General features: G+C 49.6%; 1 protein-coding gene across 6 annotated transcripts in view; it reads left to right on the top strand.

Annotated features, from left to right (window-relative positions):
• The window catches only part of ELOVL3 (ELOVL fatty acid elongase 3), a 77,563-nt gene that overhangs the window by 26,901 nt on the left and 36,477 nt on the right, over window positions 1-14,185 (top strand). For 4 of the 6 annotated variants that reach the window (XM_045025423.1, XM_045025422.1, XM_045025418.1 and 1 more), the window contains exon 2: window positions 121-242. The exons of 1 other annotated variant lie outside the window; for it this stretch is intronic. The gene's annotated coding sequence lies outside the window, so the exon portion shown is untranslated. Of the gene's footprint in view, window positions 1-120; window positions 243-1,187; window positions 1,393-14,185 lie in introns of all 6 variants that reach the window. One more of the 6 variants, XM_045025420.1, reaches the window with a different exon arrangement.

The raw sequence follows: 14,185 nt of genomic DNA, 5'->3' as shown, positions 1-14,185 counted from the left end.
ATCTCTCCCATTGGTTTAGGTAGCATCTTCTCTGAATCGGGACAGCTGCATCACTTCAGCATTTTAAGTGTAGACAAGCTCTAAGTGTCTTATCCCTGACAAAATCATTCTTCTTCCCAGAAATGAGCATGGAAGCTGGAAAGTCATCTCCTGAATAATTCCTGAAGTGTTTCAGATCATCCACTTGCCAAACACAGTACACATACTGTGGGGGACAGGAAAGGGCATCTGGAAGAAGAGAGGTTGTAGCTGTTTTTTCTTACCGGGCAGACTTTCTGTTGCTGGGGCCATGCCCAAGGGCTATGCCTGTTCATATCACAGCAAAGGTGCAAGATATTTAGCATAACCCTGCTGGGTTCAAAGAATGTCTGGACATGAACAAATCTCTAACATAAGACTGGGAATTGGTAAACTTTGGTTTAGGTTATAATTTTATTATAAGTTTCCATATTTAGTGGGATGTCTTGCAAACAGAGTAAAACCAAAGGATACTTCCTCAAATATCCCCACTGCTGCTCCTTCTCTGTGACTAGCTGGAGTAAGAAGCAAACTCTCAACCCTCCTGCGACCTGTTAACTCCCTGCTTTAGCACCCCTATGGTTGGAGCTATTGCAGGGGTTCTCACCCTACCCCTACTGCCCCATAAACCATCTGCACTTGTGCGCATTCCAGCTCTCCTCTGACTGAGATGTGTCAAGGTCAAGCTCCTTTTGGGGTAACAAAAGGTTTAACTAATGTCCAAAGTCCCAACAAACCAGCCCATTCCCAGTCCCCTTTCTGGTGTTACCTACAGTCTCCTCCACAGCTCTGATAGCAAGCCCTGGCCCCTCAGACTGAGTCTTCATGAGGTGTCTGTTCTGCTGATTCTGGCTCGGGATCCTTTGCAGGATCCTCTTTGCCTTTCATAAGGCCCCAGTGTCCATTGACGTTATCACCGGACCCCTCTGAACCCTGCCTCCTTGGACTGAGAATCAGCTTATTAATTGCTCTACAGATGCAACTTGGATAATGTTTTCACCCCTCAGCCACGAGGTCTTTAAGCCCTCTCTAGCTTGTGGTGGAGTTTCATCCTGCCACACCTCCTAAATTACCAGTAGCAGTGAGGCAGTCTGGAGAGGTCTCAAATGGCAGCAGCAGAACCATAGGCCACAAGGTGGCAAAAAACCCCACTAAAATCTCTCTTCCAGTGTCACCATCTCCTTCTCAAAGCCACCATCAACTGACATGGCCGGGGGCTCCCTCGCTCAGTTGACAGTTACTAAACCAGGGAGCCAGTTACTGGAATCTGGAGCCTGCTCTGAGCATGGCTACTCTAGCGAACTGGCCACGGGTCTGCAACGTCCTTTCCCCCACAGCTCGGCAGAGGAACGGTGTTGCAATACCACCAGAGAGGTTAGTCCGCCGTTAATTGGGTGTTACACTTTTTGTGGCTTTGTGTTTTTTCTCCCCTTTCTATTTCTGTCTTCTAAGCCTCCCATAGGTGGTTTAACCACTGTAAACATGGTTATGGGAGGGAAAGAAGTGATTATATCTGGTTACTGTATTGTCCTAAAATACTTTCTTGTTGAAAATATTTACAGATTTAATATAGGGGGAAATAAGGCCAGCATGTGTGGCCCAGTGGCTTTTTGTCCTTGAAAAGTAGGTCTGAGGGGAGAGGGCAGGAGAAAGGAGGAAATAAGGGTGAAATAGAGGATAAAATGGTGATAACTGGGAATCAAAAGAGGAGAATAGGAGATTAATGCGTGGTCTACACAGTTGGATGGGTTAACTAAGGTGTGATTTTTATTACATTGCTGCAATTTTCTGTAGACAGCCCGGTTTACATGGATTACATTGCTTTTGCTTGCCCTTGTAAATTTATTGGGGCAAGGTTAGCAATCTAATCAGGGTTAAGCCAATATAAGTGTCACCTTTTTTAGCTGAACCAGTGCAAGCTTGTGTGTAGACAAGCCCAAGGAGTGGTGAAGGGGATAGGTGCAAAGAGGCCAGAAAGAGGTAGAATACTTCACTTACACCTCCTGTGTTAATTGCTTTTCCTGCTACACACCTATCTTCTGGCTCCTCTGTATATTAATTGCACCAATTTATATGCAAGGAACCAAATTCTGAGGTCATGAGTTTCCCAAAATCCAGGTATGCTTTTAATTTAACTACAATGACTTTAATCAGATCAGAATAATTAAGAAAAAAAGTAACAAGTCTGAGATTTTTCTAATATGCCTATGGGGTGTTAGCAAGGCTTAAATTCAGCTGGAAGTGTCCGGAGCAAAGCTCTGGTAAATATTTTTAAATCCACAGGGCTGATGCCCTGAGCCCCAGCACCTCCTGAAGGGGGCTCTGGAAAATACTCTGAGAATTTAGAGTTAGACACCCAACTCAAATTAATTTGAAGTGGGAGTTGGGTGTCTAACACCCTTAGACACATTAGAAAATGCAGGTCAAAATAATTGTAGCGAGCACCATAAGAGTCCCCTGTTTATAAGCTACCTCCAGCCTCACTTCCTCTTTCCAGGCTTTAAAGGTGCAGTCACTACAGTTCTTAAAGCTCCACATATCACAAGGTGTAAAGCGGTGTGAGTTGTACATTGGTCAGTGAGCGAGAGTCTAAGGAAGCAAGAATCTGCCTTTGTAACTTACCTCTGAGTGGGCTGGAAAATGTACATTATCCTTGGACTCGTCTCTAAATTTCCCCCATGATGGGGGAAGGTCAGGTGATCACCAGAGATCAGATCTCAAGGCTTAATGCAAAGGACCATATTGTAAATAATTGCTCAATAACTGGGGATTAATCTGCTCTGTGATATTTAGAGCTCTGAGGAGACCAGTCCATGAGTGAATGGGAGGGGAGATGATCATTGAGCAATGTTGATCAGTAATTCTGAGAACTCCAGAAGACAAGCATTACTCAACTCATGTTGAAGGAAGATATCTCGACTGTCACGCTCTAGTGGAATGTCTGCAGATACTGTTTATGACTGAGGAGGAATTGAGTTGCTATTGCTAGTGACTAACCTGAGTTGGCAAAAAGGAAGGATGGGAGTGGACAATCCTCTCTCATGACAAATAATAATGGAAATGTCTCTGGACTAGATCTTGTGGGGTGATGCAGTGGGAAACTTTAGGAAGAGTTCTATCCGAATTCTATAGTACTAACCCAAACTGTATTTTTCCAAGGTTTGAAAAGCATTCCCAAAGCACGTGCTCAAATGCCTTCATGTGGAGGGCAAGGAGAAGGCCTCCTGTTTTGATCTTATTGACATTTTGTATAATATCAAATGATCTCTTTATATGGACATGTCTGAAATAATTTCTGGCTGGTCCATATGAGTTCCTTTTGGCAGTGTTCTGCATAAATATTAAAACCAAAAAGGACCATTGTGATCATAGTGTTTTGAGACAGTGGATTTACTGAGGTTCTTGCCAAGTTCTGTTTTCTAAACTGGTCAGTGATATTGGATCAAAACAGTTAAAACTCTTTTGACCTTTCTCCCTTCAGGGTGATAGTTGTTTTCTGACAGGTGCTTGGAATAGCTCCCACCACTGGAGTCTTACAGAAACTTGTTTCTTGAATTCTGTTTAAACTCATCCAGTCAAGGGGATTTTCCATTGGGGATGCCATCTGTCACTTCTCTCCCCTTTTCAAACATGCTGGCACCACTGCTCTTTGGTTCAGGGTAGAATTTGGAAGTTCAGGGTGCCCAGGGAATCCTGTCTAGTTACATTTGGGCCTTGATTTTAACTAAGGCACCAATCCTGCCACCGCTCGCTATTGGGTGAAATCAGTTGAACAACTCGCAGAAGGAAGCACTGCCCCTGGTACTAAGTGTTCGCAGGAGTGGACTCTAAGTTAAAATTGAATCCAGTTGGGACTGGATATCTAGCAAATCACATGTTCTAGCCAATTTTCCTAGCATAAATATTTGCTGCAGATCATGAAACTTATAAAACACAGCTGTTTAACAATCTTTCGTTTTCTTGCTTTTGACGTGACCTCTTAGGTAGCCGTTAGAAGTATTCATTTCTAAGTGAAACCCACCATAGTATGAGGATCATTTAAATAACTGAAATTACTGAGCATCTCAAATGTTACAGATTGTCCATTCAGGAAGCATGTAGAAACCTCAATTAGTTAGCAGTTCCCTTTGGTGCACCAACTGGTACAAACTAGGGGCATGATCTATTACAGGGGTCGGCAACCTTTCAGAAGTGCTGTGCCGAGTCTTCATTTATTCACTCTAATTTAAGGGTTTGCGTGCCGGTAATACATTTTAACGTTTTTAGAAGGTCTCTTTCTATAAGTCTATAATATATAATAAACTATTGTTGTATATAAAGTAAATAAGGTTTTTAAAATGTTTAAGAAGCTTCATTTAAAATCAAATGAAGAGCGCCCCCAGACCGGCAGCCAGGACCCGGGCAGTGTGAGTGCCACTGAATATCAGCTCGCATGCTGCCTTTGGCACGTGTGCCATAGGTTGCCTACCCCTGATCTATTACATGATCTATGCATACCTGCTCCCTCACTGCAATATGGTGACCGCTGACACAGCAAATGAATCCTTCCCTTGTAGTAGATAACTCCACTGCATGCCTGTTTGATCTAACCTAAACTAAATGGCCTAAATGATTAAATTAAATGGAATATCAGATGTGATAGACCCAGGCCCATTGGGTACAGCAGAGTAGTCCTATTGGGCACTGCGAAGTGGGTGGGGCAGACGCCCGCCTACAGCAGAGTAGTCAAAGACAGATATACTGGCCACTGGATAAGCAGTTTTCTGTTCCCTGACTGACCAGAGCAGGGGCTGATCAGGTTAGGCTAATGAGAACACCTGACTCCAATTAACCTGCAAAGAGTCAGGTGAGGCTGTTAAGCTAATGTGAACACCTGACTCTAATTAAGGCCCCTCTGAGACTGTAAAAAGGCTCACTCCAGTCAGGCTGGTGGGAGGAAAGGGAGCCAGAGGAGAGGAAGTGCAGCTGAAGGGCTGGGTAATGAAGACACCGGAAAGGGAGCCCTAAGGTAAGGGTGACGAAGGCATTAAGAGAGAAGTGGGAAAGCTGTGGGGAAGTGGCCCAGGGAACTATAGCAGCTCTGGTGGTGAAAGATCAGCTGTCAACAGCTGCTGCTACTAGGGTCCCTGGGCCAGAACCCAGACTAGAGGGCAGGCCTCTGAGTTCCCCCCCAACCTGCCACTACAGAAACACCTTCTGGGAGGGGAAGACAGGCACCTGTCAGGACAGGAGGCTAAACTGTTCTTGAATAAGCCCCTAGGGACAATAGAGACTGTGGGAAGTTCTCTCACCAACCTCCTTGCTGGGTTATGATGAAAAGGGCTCAGTAGACTGTAACCCTGGCCCTAGAGAGAGAAGGGCTACGTGGAGAGTCACAGCGAGCCTCTGATATCAGAGGGGTAGCCGCAAGGGTGAGCTGGAGCCGGTTCGCACCGGTTCGCGCGAACCCGTTGTTAAATTTAGAAGCGGTTTTAGAACCGCTTGTTAACTAGCTTCCCTGCGAGGGAAGCTTTGATGGGCTCTGCCTGGGAAGCCTGTAATTCCTCCTCCCGGCCGCCGGGGGGCGCTGCGCTGTGCTGCGGGAGCCATGTGAGCTGCCTCCTGGCCCTGTTGCTGCTGCTGCTGCTCTTTGGACCTCTGGCCCTGGGGCTCCTGCTGCTGCTGCCTGGTGAGTCCCCGGCTGCTTCCTGCTGCTCCCAGCCCCCCCCCCCTCGGGTGAGTATCTGCGCCCCTCCCCCGCCTTCCCTCCCCCCAGCCACCCCCCTGCCCCGCCCCCAGCCACCCACAGCCCCCTGCCCCGCCCCCAGCCACCCACAGCCCCCTGCCCCGCCCCCTGCCCGCAGCCGCCCCCTGCCCGCAGCCGCCCCCTGCCCGCAGCCGCCCCCTGCCCGCAGCCGCCCGCAGCCCGCCCATCTGCATCACCTGCCCACAGCCAGCCCGTGTCACTCCCTGCCTCCAGCTAGCCCTGCCCCACGCCCCTATCTGCAGCCAGCCCCACATCCACTGGTGCCCTGCAGTTCCCAGGGCAGTAACCCTGCACACCTGCTTTAATGAGGGGGGGGGCAGGGAGCAGCTGGGACCCACACATGTGCACACCCTAGAGTGACCAGACAGCAAGTGTGAAAAATCGGGACGGGGGTGAGGGGTAATAGGAGCCTATATAAGAAAAAGACCCAAAAATTGAGACTGTCCCTGATCACCACCCACACATGTGAAACGGAGCTCATTTCTAGTTCAGCCCCATCTTTTTAAAAAAGAACTTTAGGTAGGGTTAAAATACATCTGTATTTTCCTGGACATGTCAGGCTTTTCGGTTCTTAATCACCTCCTGGGAAAATATGGACGTATGGTAACCCTATTGGTACAAAAAATACATGCTGTCGCACATCCCTTAAATCAGAACTTTTTATAGGGAACCCGTTGTTAAATCAGAACTTTTTATAGGGAACCCGTTGTTAAGATTTTGGCAGCTCATCACTGGGTAGCCGTGTCAGTCTGGATCTGTAAAAGTGGCAAAGAGTCCTGTGGCACCTTATAGACTAACAGACATATTGGAGCATGCATCCGATGAAGTGGGTATTCACCCACGAAAGCTCATGCTCCAATACGTTTGTTAGTCTATACGGTGCTACAGGACTCTCTGCTGCTTTTAGTGAGCCTCTGAGGTCAATACCGGATTTATAATGGCGCCGGGCCCACAGTCAAAAGGGGCCCTGGCGCACTCTTCTCCGCGCTCACCCCTGCTCTCTCCTGTGGGGTCAGAGCTTGACGCTGCGGGCTGCTGCAGCTCTGTGGCAGCCTCTGCTGGCAGCCTGGCTCCTGCTCCGCCCCTTTCCGCAGCGTGCTACGTCCTATCCCCCCCTCTCCGCCCGCCAATCAGCTGGATCAGCCTTGCCGGCAGGAGCAGGCAACCGCAGCACATCACTCTGGAGAGGAGGAGGAGAAGAGGCGGGTGTGAGGTGTTGGGGAAGGGGCTGGAATTGGGGCATACTCCCTCCAGCCCCCTGTGTGAGCAGCCCCCTGCCCTCTCTAACTCCTGCACCACCCCCTGCCCTGACTCCTGCACCCCCTACACACACCCTTAGCCCCCTGCCCTGATAGCTAGCAGCGATCTTCCATGATACCAGCCATGCTTTACCCCTCCCACCACCGTGTGGCTGATATCATGGAAGATTGCTGCTAGCCATCCTCCCCCCCACCACCGCGTGGGAAGATCCCAGCTAGCCAAACGCAAAAAAGCACAGCGCCAATCACCCCCCCTCCCCCGCTCCCCCTGCTTGGCTAAATGCAGGGAAGGATTTCTTTTAAGCCACAGGCAAACCGCCCAACCATCTCTGTCCCCTTACTTAAATTCCCGTATTTCAACCAGGTTACCATGAACGATATCACTCTCTTGATGATAACACAGCGAGATAAAGAATGGATGTTGCTTGAATGCCAGCAAACACCGGGACCATACGCAGCTAGGCTTTGTCATGCAATGATACCAGATTTGCTACATGCATGGCGTGGTCAAGTGTCCTACCATGGAGGACGGAATAAGGCTGCCCTGCCCAGAAACCTTCTGCAAAGGCTTTTGGAGTACCTTCAGGAGAGCTTCATGGAGATGTCCCTGGAGGATTTCCGCTCCATCCCCAGACATGTTAACAGACTTTTCCAGTAACTGTACTGGCCGCGAATGCATCCCAAGTCCTCAGGGCAAATTAATCATTAAAAAACACTTGCTTTTAAACCATGTTTTATATTTACAAAGGTACACTCACCAGAGGTCCCTTCTATGGCTTTATTGTCTGGGATAGTGGCTTGGGAGGGCTGGGAGGGTACTTCTGTCTGGCTGAGGAAAAGCTCCTGGCTGTTGGGGAGAACGGAGTGCTGTGTGCTCTCTGCAAGCTCATCTTCATCTTCCTCCTTCCTTAATCTTCCCCATCCGCAGAATCCTCAGGCAAGGCTAAGATTACCCCCACCTCGGAATCCACGGACAGGGGTGGGGTAGTGGTGGCGGACCTCCCTAGAATTGCATGCAGCTCAGCGTAGAAGCAGCATGTTTGCGGCCCGGCCCCGGACCTTCCGTTTGCTTCTTTGGTTTTCTGGTAGGCTTGTCTGAGCTCCTTAACTTTCACACAGCACTGTACTGAGTCCCTGCTGTGGCCTCTCTCCATCCTGGCCTTGGAAATTTTTTCAAATGTTTTTTCATTTCATCTTTTGGAACGGAGTTCTGTTAGCACAGAATCTTCTCCCCATACAGCGATCAGATCCAGTACCTCCCGTGCAGTCCATGCTGGAGCTCTTTTTTGATTCTCAGACTGCATAGTTACCTGTGCTGATGAGCTCTGCGTGGTCACCTGTGCCGATCAGCTCTCCACGCTGGGCAAACAGGAAATGAAATTCAAAAGTTCACGGGGCTTTTCCTGTCTACCTGGCCAGTGCATCCGACTCCAGATTGCTGTCCAGAGCGGTCACAATGGTACACTGTGGGATAGCTTCCGGAGGCCAATACCGTCAAATTGCAGCCACACTAACCCTATTCCGAAATGGCAATACCGATTTGAGCGCTACTCCCCTCGTCGGGGAGGAGTACAGATATCGATATTAAGAGCCCTTTATGTCAATATAAAGGGCTTTGTTGTGTGGACGGGTGCAGGGTTAATTCGGTTTAATGCTGCTAAATTCAGTATAAACCCGTAGTATAGACCAGGCCTTATGTGCTAACCTTAGAACCTAACCCCTGCGTAAGTTGTGACTCCACTGTATTCATTTTTGAAAATTTATAACAAGTGATGCTCGAGGGGGAGGGCGCAAGATGGAAGTTTTGCCTAGGGTGCAAAATATCCTTGCACCGGCCCTGGATACTGTGTCAGCTGACCTTCCCCCCCCCCCCCGCCCCACACAGTCTCCAACCTACCTGGGCAGTACAGCAGACATGGCCCTGCCCACTAGCTCCTCTCCACTCCTTAGCCCACCCACCACTCTCTCTTCCCTCCCCCCGGCTCCCAAGGCTTAGCCCTCTTACTTTTAAAAATGATTGCTTGCCCCTCTCCCCCCCTCAGGCTTTTCTGCCAGCCCTGTTGCCAGATATCCAGTTTTAGACTGGAAACTCCAATAGAAAACGGGACCTGAGTGTCCGGTTAGCAGTGCTGACTGGGAACTAAATGTCCAGTTATAGGAGTAACCACATTAGCCTCTGCTCCTCCCACTCCCAACACCCACCCCAGAGGGCTGGAAAAGAACCTGTCCTGCTGCTGTGGGAGGAGGGGCAGCTCAGTGCAGCGAGAGACAAAGAGAATGGGCTAGAACCAGGTAGGTACCTGCTCCATGTAGGCAGGGGTGGGGGGGATCCTGTTTACCCCCTCCCCTGCCCTGCGGTGCTTGCAGTTTACCCCTGACCCCTCCCTAGCTCCTGCCCCACTGTGCTTTTACCCCCGGCCTCTTTTACAATTATTCCCCAGGAGGGCCCACAAATATGTTTGGCGCCGGGCCCACAAAGTTAATCTGGCCCTGTCTGAGGTTAGCATAAACCGCCTGGAAGCACGGGACCCACAGGGACAAGGTCGGAGCTCTGCCACACAGAGTACTTGGCAAGTATTCAAAAATATGAATAATCTGCCCCCCAGCTGCTCAGACCTCCTCCCAAAAGCTACTGATTACTTTCCCTGTTCAGGACAATTGTTTTTAAGATTCTTGTTAAGATTATGTACCTATAGGTGGACTTCTGCAGTCAGAGAGATCTTCAACTTTTTAATGAGTGAATGCTTTCTGCTTCTGCCTTTGTATAACTTTTATATATTTAAATCTTATTATTCAAAGGCTGTTGATATAAATCTTTTAGTCTCAGTGAGTCTTGGTAGCAATTTTCCAATAGTTCCTGTAGTGTCTAGTACTGAAGTGTTTTTAAGTGCTTGTCTGAAACCCCTTTTTGTTATAGGTATGAAAAACCTGTTCAGGCTTTCCTCCATATCACAATATCCAGGGCCGGCTCCAGACCCCAGCGTGCCAAGCACGCGCTTGGGGCGGCGTCCCACGGGAGGGCGGCAGGCGACTCCGGCGGACCTCCCGCAGGCACGCCTGCGGAAGGTCCGCTGGTCCCGTGGCGCCGGTGGACTTCCCGCAGACATGCCTGCAGAGGGGCCGCTGGTCCCGTGGCTCCGGTGGAGCATCCACAGGCATGCCTGCGAGAGGTCCACCGGCACCGCAGGACCGACAACTGGCAGAGCGCCCCCCGTGTCGTGCCGCCCTGCTTGGGGCGGCGGAAATCCTAGAGCCGCCCCTGACAATATCATTTTAGGCCCAAACTTTCCCATGTTGCAGTCTTCTAGAGGTTGGGTAGGTTGTCTACTGCTTCACTCGAGCCAGCTATTACTGGGGTAGCCAGCCTATACAGGGAAAAGGCTGCCAGTGCTGGTCAAGACTCAATCTATAGGTAAACTACAAAGAGGAACTACTATTTATTAATAAACCATATGCATTTGTAAATATATGTACTCCAAACAGAAACCACAGGAGATGCTTTTGCTGACCTAACACTAGCAATTACTGAACACTTACTCTGTGATGTTCTGATATGGGATTACTGTCCTAATTAAACATTGGATAAATCCAGGTCCTATCCTACATGAAGCTCTACTGTCTAGCACATGTGTAGAGCTCTCCTAGGTACTTTGCTTCTGCATAAGGTGTCTTCATGTTCTGTTATTTTTATCATTTTTTCATTAGTCTCATACCAAAAATGCACAACTGGCAACACAATCTGATCAAAGACCAATTCTTGTTTCTCTTCCGATAGCGGCTGGGCTATGTCCACGTGATATTATATTATTGTAGTGCCTAGGAGCTTCCTTATTAACACAAGTATCAGAGGGGTAGCCGTGTTAGTCTGGATCTGTAAAAGCAACAAAGAGTCCTGTGGCACCTTATAGACTAACAGACGTTTTGGAGCATGAGCTTTCGAAATGGGTATTCACCCACGAAAGCTCATGCTCCAAAACGTCTGTTAGTCTATAAGGTGCCACAGGACTCTTTGTTGCTTATTAACACAGTTGATACTGATAAAATGAGAGAACACACTTTTTGGATGGCAGTAAACTTAGGCCAGGTAAGTTTTGTCAGCATAGCTGTCTGTCAGGTGTGTGAAAATACCGCACCCTCTAGTGACATTGCTATGCTGGCAAAGCCCTCAGGGATGGTCAACACTAAACTTAGGTCAGCTATGTAGTTACAGTGACCCAAGCCCCAGCGTAGATGCTGCTAGGTTGACAAAATAATTGTTCTGGCTACACAACTACTACCTCTTGTGGAGGTGGATTTACTCAGCAATGGCCAAACCCTTTCTGTCTCTGTAGGTGTTCCATTGTAGCCTTTCTAGTGGACACGTACCCTCAGTACAGAGGCAACTGTGCTGCAGGGTGTGTCTGTTGGCGTAACCAACATCACTGTGGTACTGTCCTGCCAGAAAAACTCCTCCTGTCAGCATATGCTGTGTCTACACCAAGGGACTCTTGGTCTAGCTATACCTGCAAAGGATTTGTACTGTAGCTGAGGCCTTCGTTTCTCTGTGGGGCAAGGACTGTCTCCTCATCTATGTTAGAAAGCACCTACTGCTGCAGGCACTTCCTCAATCTAATGACTATTCACCCCTGGCCTCTGTGGCAGTGCTGCGGCCATTATTACTATGAGTGACAGTGTCCTTGACATGTTCCTGGAGAACGCTGCTTGGACCCTCCGGCTCTGTGCTGATGGATCCAGCGAATGCAGTGGCTCCTAACCATACAGTTGGAGCCCCCCTTGTGACTGACTGACTGGACAGGCATCCCCTGCTGTAGCCCCTCATTGCCACATATCAGCACAGCTGCAGTCTATTTTTTTTTTCTTTCAGGCTTTCCCCTCTCTTTCCCTTTCTTCCCTCTCACTTTTTCTCTGAGAGAGAAGGTGGGGGAGGTAATATCTTCTATTGGACTAACTTCTGCTGGTGTGAGAGACAAGCTTACAAGCCACACAGAGCTCTTCTCCAGGTCTGGGAAATGTATTCAGAAACACAGCTAAATACAGGGCGGAACAGATTGTTTAGCAGAAGTAGTTAACACACATTCTAAGAGACCATTTGAGGTGAAATGGCCTGTTAACACTTCTGCAGTCATAGGACAAAAAGAGGGGTTAGTGGGCAGGGCTGGCTTTATGAAGGGCAGGGCCCAATTTGAATACCTGGCGCTGGTCCAGGGCTTCGGCACTTTGGCAGTGGGGGTTCCACTCCGGGCTTTCCGTGGCTGCCAAAATGCCTCCAAAGACCCCCGGAGTGGACCCTCCACCACCGAAATGCCGCCAAAGCCTTGGACCGCTGCCAGGTAAGTAAAATAATAAGGCATCTAAGGTGCAGGGGCCTACCATGATGTGTAGTGTCTAGCAAAGTTATGAACTAAAGCAATAGGCACCAACTCCGTGCGTGCTCCAGCCCTGGAGCACCCATGGGGGAAAGATGGTGGGTGGTGAGCACCCACCAGCAGCCCCCCATCAGCTCCTCCCCTGCCCCGCAGTGTTTGCTGCACACCAGCAGGCCCTGCTTCCCCCGTTCCCCCATGCCTCCTGCCCACTGTGATCAGCTGTTTTGCTGCATGTAGGGGGCATGGGGGAGGAGGGGGAGCATGGTGTGCTGGAAGAAGGGGTCGGAATGTGAGAGGAAAGAACGGGAGTGCAGACACGGATCCAAGAGTTAAACCCTCGAGCTTTTTTTGTCCCATGCAATTCTCATTCATTGAACTTAGTGGTCAGTGATGCAGCATCGGCTTCCAATGAGGCTGCTGAAATTTTTTTTTAATGTAATTCAAAGCATCTATGTATTTTTCTCTGTATCAACTCAACAGGGCCACCCAGAGGATTCAGGGGGCCTGGGGCAGGGCCGGGTCTTCGGCAGCAATTCAGCGGTGGGTCCCTCTCAGAGGGAAGGACCCGCCACCGAATTGCCGCCGAAGAATGAAGTGGCAGCAGTAGAACAGCCTCAGTGCTGGCGACCGCAACTTTCCCCCCACCCCCGCCCCACACTGCATGTGGTACTTGTACTCACCGGGCGGCGCTCCGAGGCTTCAGGCAGCACTTCAGGGGCGGGTCCTTCACTCGCTCAGGGCTTAGCTACACTTGCAAGTTGCAGCGCTGGTAGAGGCTTTCCAGCGCTGCAATTAGTAACCGTCCACACCTGCAAGGCACATCCAGCGCTGCAACTCCCTGGCTGCAGCGCTGGCTGTACACCTGGCCAGGTTGGGGTGTAGCGATTGCAGCGCTGGTGATCCAGCGCTGCTCATCAAGTGTGGACACACACCAGTGCTTTTATTGGCCTCCAGGGAATAAGGAGATATCCCAGAAAGCTTTTAACTAAATTACTTCCTTTGTTTTGTTATGCAGCCTCTCTTTGTTTTGTTGTGAACTCCGATCGGAGCTCCGTTGAACTGCTTATCTAAAAAACAAACACTGATCACAGCAAACAGGAGCTATCTGTACCTGGCTGTGAACGATCAAATGAGAGGCAGGGAGTGAATGTTTGCTTGACTGTTTGCAATTAAGACCAAGGGTTCGCGAACATTTTGTGATTTTTCAATCCAGGAAGCTAAACTGTTGGCTCCAAAAATCCACCCTCTCTCTCTTCCCCGCTCGCTGTCACAGTACACCACAGGGAGTGAGTGAAACAGCGGGGAGTCCGTGTTGGAGGCAGGCTGTTTGCAATTAAGAGTTAAGACTAAGGGCTCGTGAACATTTTGTGATTTTTCAATCCAGGAAACTAACACAGTGTTGGCTCCAAAAATCCACTCTCTCTCTCTCTCTTCCCCGCTCCCTGTCACAGTACACCACCCTCCACCCCCCTCTTTTGAAAAGCATGTTGTTGCCACTTGAATGCTGGGATAGCTGCCCATAATGCAGCACTCCCAACAGCACTGCAAATGTGGCCACACACCAGCGCTGGTAGCTGTGAGTGTGGCCACACACCAGCGCTGCTCCTACACAGCTGGATGACCAGCGCTGCAAACTACCAGCGCTGCAAACCGTAAGTGTAGCCAAGCCCTCTGAGTCTTCCGTTGCACTGAAGGGCCTGCCCCTGAAGTGCCGCCAAAAACTCAGAGCGGCTCGCGGGGCCCCTGCAGGGCCCGGGGCCTGGGGCAAATTGCTCCACTTGCCTCCCCCTGGGCAG

This window comes from Mauremys mutica, chromosome 7 (assembly GCF_020497125.1).
Source record: "Mauremys mutica isolate MM-2020 ecotype Southern chromosome 7, ASM2049712v1, whole genome shotgun sequence".
Lineage (NCBI taxonomy): Eukaryota > Metazoa > Chordata > Testudines > Geoemydidae > Mauremys > Mauremys mutica.
The sequence above is the reverse complement of the archived record's forward strand: the minus strand, read 5'-3'. Positions and strand labels throughout refer to the sequence as shown.